The sequence below is a fragment of the Eubalaena glacialis genome, chromosome 17 (assembly GCF_028564815.1).
Source record: "Eubalaena glacialis isolate mEubGla1 chromosome 17, mEubGla1.1.hap2.+ XY, whole genome shotgun sequence".
Classification (NCBI taxonomy): domain Eukaryota; kingdom Metazoa; phylum Chordata; class Mammalia; order Artiodactyla; family Balaenidae; genus Eubalaena; species Eubalaena glacialis.
In genome coordinates this window covers 65335322-65343484 of record NC_083732.1, presented here as the reverse complement: position 1 = coordinate 65343484, position 8163 = coordinate 65335322, and the positions used below count along the sequence as shown (strand labels likewise).

The 8163-nt window shown below is 39.0% G+C and overlaps 1 pseudogene; it reads left to right on the top strand.

The window, feature by feature from the left end:
* Positions 1–784: 784 nt before the first annotated feature.
* On the top strand, positions 785–1971 carry LOC133077050 (ferritin light chain-like; annotated as a pseudogene).
* Positions 1972–8163: the final 6192 nt, after the last annotated feature.

The window sequence follows — 8163 nt, the reverse complement described above, 5'->3', positions numbered from 1 at the left end:
TCACTAATTATTAGAGAAATGCAAATCAAAACTACAATGAGGTATAACCTCACACCAGTTAGAATGGGCATCATCAGAAAATCTACAAACAACAAATGCTGGAGAGGTGTGGAGAAAAGGGAACCCTCTTGCACTGTTGGTGGGAATGTAAATTGATACAGCCACTATGGGGAACAGTATGGACATTCCTTAAAAAACTAAAAATTGAATTACCATATGATCCAGCAATCCCTCTACTGGGCATATACCCAGAGAAAACCATAATTCAAAAAGACACAGGCACCCCAATGTTCACTGCAGCACTATTTACAATAGCCAGGTCATGGAAGCAACCTAAATGCCCATCGACAGACAAATGGATAAAGAAGTGGTACATATATACAATGGAATATTACTCAGCCATAAAAAGGAACGAAATTGGGTCATTTGTAGAGACATGGATGGATCTAGAGACTGTCATACAGAGTGAAGTAAGTAAGAAAGAGAAAAACAAATATCGTATATTAACGCATATATGTGGAACCTAGAAAAATGGTACAGATGAACCGGTTTGCAGGGCAGAAATTGAGACACAGATGTAGAGAACAAACGTATGGACGCCAAGGGGGAAAACCCCGGTAGGGTGGGGATGTTGGTGTGCTGAATTGGGAGATTGGGATTGACATGTATACACTGATGTGTATAAAATGGATGACTAATAAGAACCTGCTGTATAAAAAAATAAATAAAATAAAATTCAAAAATTAAAAAAAGAAAAGAATAAAGAAGCAGGGTGGCCCGAGGCATGGGGAGTGTGCGGAAAGGTGATTGGAAAAAGGTGTGGTAACTGACATCCTGACCAGGTGTAACTAGGCTACAGGCCTCTGCATGTTCTGAGGGTAGAGGTTTTAGCCCTTTGATGTCAAAAGGTCACCAAGCAGACACTCTGGAATGCCCAGCTGAAGGGTGGGTGGTCCTATCCAGACTTACCCAGCTCAGCTCAAACTATAGCAGCTGGAAAACAACTTGGGCAAACACCTTATTGTCTAGGCTAAGTGCAGCTTGGAGGTCAGGCAAATCTTAAAACACCTTGATTAGTGACGGCAGGTGAAATGGATTTAACCCACGGTTTCAGTAGCATCACTGTTAACAGAAACTTTAGAAACACGCCCTTTAAAATTAGGAAGAATGTCTAGTATCCATACTTCTATTCATCTTCGTATTAAAAATCCTAATCAGTGCAGGCAGAAAATGAAAAAAAGCCTAAGAACTACAAAGAAACGAGAATGTCATTATTCACAGATGATATTATTGTAAGAGCCCAGACTCGACAAATTATTGGAAGTAATAAAAGTGTTTAGCAAGTTGCTGGAGAGAAGAATAAGACCCAGGTCCCTGCTTCCGGGTGCATCCTCACAGCACACTTTACGGAGAAGGCCTCCTCACTGCTGACTCACCGCGAGCACCCCGATCCAGCAGAGTTCTTCCACCGAGGTGGAGGCCGCCGTCACCCCCCTGATCAACCTGCACCTCGGGCCTCGTCCACTTACCTCTCTCCGAGCTTCTACTTCGAAGGCGTTGAGGTGGCTCTGGAGGGCGTGGGCCGCTTCTTCCGGGAGTTGGCTGAGGAGAAGCGCAAGGGCGCCCAGCTTCTCTTGAAGATGCGGAGGCAGTGGGGCGGCCGCGCCCTGCTCCAGGACGGGCAGAAGCTGTACCCGGAGGAGTGGGGCGCCAGCGTGGGCGCCACGGAGGCCGCCACGGCCCTGGAGAGGAGCCTGGACCGGGCGCTCTTGGATCTGCAGGCCCCGGGTTCTGCGAGCGCAGGCGCCCAGCTCTGCGAGTTCCTGGAGAGCCGCTTCCTGCAGGGGGCGCTCATCCAGAAACTCTTCAAGCAGATGGGCGTGCACCTGACCGACCTGCGCAGTCTGGCCGGGCCCCCAGGCCGAACTGGGCGAGTATCTCTTCGAAAGGCTCTCCTGTTCGCGCGACTAGGAGCCTCCAGAGCCCGCCGGCCTCTGCGAGACCCCCCTGCCTTCCCCCACCTCCAGATCTCTGCCCGAGCCCCTTCCTCCAGCCAGGAGGCAACTTTTTAACCACCCTGAAACCTTCACCCAAGCCGTGGCACCACATGGAAACAGAAAAGGTTCTTTTTGCAGAGGAAAAATAAGCTAGGCTGTAAGAAGAAAACGTAAGTATCTGAATAGCATGAATGATTTGTAGTCTCATTCTCTAGATTGTCTAAAGAAATGGTTCCTAGTTTATGTGTATCACCTGGGTATGCTGAGTACAGTGTATCTGATAAACTATGTTTTCTCTGGCAAGAAGAATAAACGCACCTATTCAGAAAATGTTGCATAGAATTTTAAGGGTTTCAGGACTTCTCCGGAGTCATTCTGGGTACTGGATTCAATTCTGTTGTTCCAAAATGTACCTTTGGTTTTGTTGAGCAGAGCAAAGAGCTGAGTACCTTGACCATATCATATTGTGTCCCCCCCATCAACCCCCAAACTCATGATAAAATTGCTTTTCCTGATTTTCAAGTTGATGTGATGCCATCTGCCTGTATTGAAGAAAGAGCCCTGTGAAATTCATCTTTGTGTCTCCCATTAGGTTGCTACTGAGAACACTGATTATTAATTACATCATACACTGACCTCTTTATGAAGCCTCTCAAGAGAAATTTCTCTGTGGTCTTAATATTAGAAATAACAGTGCTTCACTTGGGTAACTGGTTCGTTTTTGCTTTATGAACACTGTAAATGATGTAATTAAGTTTCCTTTTCTGACTGCCTGCTAAAAACTTAGAGCCAAATTTGTGGTCCACCCAGAGTAAACGAGTAGGATTATATAAGCATTTTGCATACGCTTCATTCCTGGTTCTTCTATTACTAATTCCTTGGTGTATTTTGTGGAGTCTTTTAAGCCACCTTAAACCCCTTCTGGGACAATGTTGTGTATAAACAGATAAATAAACTTTTAAAATGTGGATTTAAAAATAAAAATAAATAAATAAATAAAATGGCTAAATAATTTGTTTTTGGAAAACTAACACCCCCACTTTGGGAAAATTAACTCATTGGACAAATATGTAACCTTTCTGACAATAGTTTATATGGTAAGAATATCTATAATGCCCTTAGTCAAGGACTCAGAGACTTTATCTCATTTTTTAAATGTAGGCAGCATTTGTAAAATATTGGTAACCATTTGCATGAATTTGACATGGCCAGAGGCAGCTTTCTTGCTGTAAAAAGAAAAATGTAATTTGTTTCAATAACTAAACATTCAACTAAAGTGGACCAGCACTTCTACTTTCCTTCAAAAACTTTTCCTTTGCATTCACAACTAAGCTAACAGTTTGGTGCAAGAGGCCCAAGCTTTCAGCCTATTTCAGCTTCTTGGCATGCCTTCCTCACTAAGCTTAATTATTTCTAGCTTTTGATTTAAAGTGAGAGACATGGCTCTTCCTTTCCCTTGCACACTTACAGGCCATTGTAGGGTTATTAATTGGCCTAATTTTATTATTGTTGCATCTCAAGGAATAGGGAAGACCAAGGAGAGGGAGGGATATGGTTGGAAAGTCAGTAGAACAGTCAGAACACACACAACATCTCTCTAGTAAGTTCAGTCTTACAGGTGCAGTTTGTGGTGCCCCAAAACAATTACAATAGTAACACTGAAGACCACTGATCACAAATCACCATAATAGAGATAATAATAATAATGAAAAAGTTTAAAATATAGTGATAATTACCAAAACGTAACACAGAGACATAAAGTGAGCAAATGCTGTTGGAAAATGTCACTGATAGGCTTGCTCGATATAGGCTTGCCACAGTCCTTCAATTTGTAAAAAATGCAACATCTGTGAAGTGCAATAAAACAAAGCACAATAAAACGAGGTATGCCTGTACAGAATCATTCTATGTGAAGGAAAAATGATCAGAGAAAGAAAATATGTTTTATATGGCATTAAAAATGTACTGGAAAAGCTTTTATTTAACAAACTATAACCTGATCTAATACAGGTTGTGAACCACCCTGTAGGAAAAGCAATTATTTGCACTAACATTTTCATAGTACTACTTCACCTTCCCAGAAAACATTTTATACCTTGTCAAGAATGGATTCATTGTCCTTTTACCTCATTAAATAACATTTTTATTACAAATAAAATAAGAATAAGTAACATTTAGTGTGCGTTCACTATAACTCATGGATTAAAGTGATTTATGTGAAATCACACATTTAATAATCCCAAAGCAATCCTCTGAGACAGGTACAAAGTTATTGTGTCCATTTTACAAGTAAGGTAACTGAGTCACAGTGAGATTAAGCAATTTGCTGGTGATGGAGCTGAGATTCAAACCCAGGCAGTATGGCTCTAAACTATGCCCTTAACCCAACGATGCATGATTTTCCAAAATAACAATACCAACATCACCTTGCAGTGTTTAGAAATAAAAAGCCCATCAAGAAGTGGACTTCTAAGTCAGAAAGAGAAAAACAAATATTGTATATTAACGCATATATGTGGAACCTAGAAAAATGGTACAGATGAACTGGTTTGCAGGGCAGAAATAGAGACACAGATGTAGAGAACAAATGTATGGACACAAAGGGGGGAAAGTGGTGGGAAGGTGGTGGTGGTGGGATGAATTGGGAGGTTGGGATTGACGTATATACACTAATATGTATAAAATAGATAACTAATAAGAACCTGCTGTATAAAAAAATAAATAAAATTCAAAAAAAAAAAAGAAAAGAAATGGACTTCTACTCCAAAAGCCTAACTGAAGAAAAGTTAATGAAGATAGTTACAGAGGTATGGGTAGGGTTAAAGGAACCATAAAAGGGATGTTGAGACAACTGGAAACTAACCAGAAGCAGGAAGCCAACACCACTACTGTGTGGAGTAACAAAGATAGGGAACTGGGGTAATGAAGCTGGAGTCAGAGTTGGTGCCTTTATCCTAGAGGGACTCAGCACCTTGCAATACCATGACAACAAGACAGGCAGGGAATAGGGATAGAAATACACTGACCTCTCTGTTCTGCTCATCAGTCTCCTGCCAATGCATCCCACCCTCTGAACACAACTGAAAACCAGAGGTAAAGAGGGCCTGGTTGACTTAGCCCACAGGTTCAGTCCATAACAAGGCTGAGAAGGACAGAGAAAGGATCTGGAGGTGGAGCCATGGTGATGGCAAATGGAGAATCAGAAACTCGCATGATTTGCATTTCTCTAATAATTAGTGATGTTGAACATCTTTTTATGTGTCTCTTGGCCATCTGTATGTCTTCTTTGGAGAAATGTCTATTTAGGTCTTCTGCCCACTTTTTGATTGGGTTGTTTATTTTGATGATATTAAGCCACATGAGCTGTTTGTAAATTTTGGAGACTAATCCCTTGTCGGTCACATCATTGGCAAATATTTTCTCCCATTCTGTGGGTTGTTGTTTCATTTTGTTTATGGTTTCCTTTGTTGTGCAAAAGCTTTTGAGTTTAATTAGGTCCCATTTGTTTATTTTTGTTTTTATTTCCATTACTCTGGAAGATGGATCAAAAAAGATATTGCTGTGATTTATGTCAGAGTGTGTTCTGCCTATCTTTTCCTCTAAGAGTTTTATAGTGTTTGGTCTCACATTTAGGTCTTTAATCCATTTTGAGTTTATTTTTTTGTATGGTGTTAAAGAATGTTCTAATTTCATTTTTTTTACATGTAGCTGTCCAGTTTTCCCAGCACCATTTATTGAAGAGACTGTCTTTCCTCCATTGTATAGTCTTGCCTCCTTCATCATAGATTAATTGACCATAGGTGCATGGATTTATTTCTGGGCTCTCTATCCTGTTCCATTGATCTATATTTCTATTTTTGTGCCAGTTCTGTACTGTTTTGATGACTATAGCTTTGTAGTATGGTCTGAAGTCAGGGAGCCTGACTCCTCCAGTTCCACTTTTCTTTCTCAAGATTGCTTTGGCTATTCAGGGTCTTTTGTGTTCCCATACAAACTACAATGAGATATCACCTTACACCAGTCAGAATGGCTATCATCAAAAAATCCACAAACAGTAAATGCTGGAGAGGGTGTGGAGAGAATGGAACCCTCTTACACTGTTGGTGGGAATGTAAATTGGTGCAGCCACTATGGAAAACAATATGGAGGTTCCTTAAGAAACTAAAAATAGAGCTACTATATGATCCTGCAATCCCACTCCTGGGTATATACACAGAGAAAAACATGGTCCGAAAGGATACTCCACCCCGTTGTTCATTGCAGCACTGTTTACAATAGCCAAGACACGGAAGCAACCTAAATTTCCATCGACAGAAGAATGGATAAAGAAGGTGTGGTACATATATACAATGGAATGTTACTCAGACATTAAAAGAATGAAATAATGCCACTTGCAGCAACATGGATGGACCTAGAGATTGTCATACTGAGTGAAGTAAGTCAGTCAGAGAAAGAGAAATATCATATGATATCTAATATACACATATATTAGATGTGGGATCTAAAAAAAATGATACAAGTGAACTTATTTACAAAACAGAAACAGATTCACAGACTTAGACAATGAACTTATGGTTATCGGGGGGAAGGGTTGTGGGGGAGGGATATTTAGGGAGTTTGGGATCGACAGGTACACTCTGCTATATTTAAAATGGGTAACCAACAAGGACCTACTGCATAGCACAGGGAACTCTGCTCAACATTCTGTAACAGCCAAATTGGGAAAAGAATTCGAAAAAGTGTAGATACATGTATGTGTATAACTGAATCACTTTGTTGTACAACTGAAACTAACACAACATTGTTCATCAACTATACTCCAATATAAAATAAAAAGTTTAAAAAACACACATGAAATAAAATCAGTGTATGTTTGCTTCTGGTATTAATAGTGGGGCTCATAAATTAATCATTCTCCACAACTATTTATTTCTTAGATCTTATTATATTTTAGATGGTTTCGGTAGTTATTTTCTGTTTTTTTCTTTTTATTTTTTTTTTGGCTGTGCCATGTGGCATGTGAGATCTTAGTTCCCCAACCAGGGATTGAACCCATGCCCCCTGCAGTGGAAGCACAGAGTCTTAACCAACTGGACCGCCAGGGAAGTCCCTGTAGTTATTTTTTTATTCTGATTTCTCATAGTGGATCACTATCATAGAAATCATTGTAAAATTAATATATCTCTATTATCGTAAATGGCATGTAAGTCATGAAAAATTAAAACTAGCTCATCAAAGTATGTATGTGAACATAAATAGTCATAGTATCTTAAAAGTAATCAATCATAGAACAATAATCTGAATATTATTTTTCAAGGATCAAAAACTGTGTTAATTCAGAAAGCATACATTGTTGGTTACATTTAGTTTACCATTCATATTATCAAAAATTGATCTTAGCATTAAAGTTTCTCTAATAAATTGCCTATTTATGTTAAAACCAAAATGAAAACCCAAAAACTCTTATATGTTTGAGTAATATGGCTACTAGATTTAACTGTGGCAAGAATATAATGTGTTGTTCTTTGGGTCATGCTGTGGAGATGAGAATAGGTTTAATAGTCAGGAACCATAACTGCTCTTTGAACCCATCATAACTGAAAATGCCTGGAGTATACAATGCTTCTAAAGGAATGATCCACTAATCACTAATTTATTAATATCCAGGAAATGAGCTCTAGAAAGTGAGATAGATCATTGCTATTATTAAAATATTTTTAAAACACAGTAGGGTTTCCTAAGGACTTCATCTCAGCACTAAAAACATCACCAGCAACTGCACACTGTGAAATATACAAAAATGGGGAAAAAAAGAAGAGAAAGTGATTTTTCTTCGAATACTGATATGGTTTAGGTGAAACCATTAGGCAATACATGATGTATATATAGCAGGGAAAACAGCTAACGTTTTGTTAATAATCACCGTAATATTATTTGATGTTTTGCCTATTTTTCCTAGATGTTTTGATAATTATTTTATATGCATTATCTCAAGTATTCTCACAAAAACTTTATGAATTACTACTATCATTATCCACAGTTTTCAGATAATGGAGACTGAAATTCAGAGCAGTTAATTGACTTACCCAAGGTCTCACATGTCATAAGAATTACAGCAGAGAATAATATCAAATAGTATACTTATCTTAACATTTGCTTTTAGCAT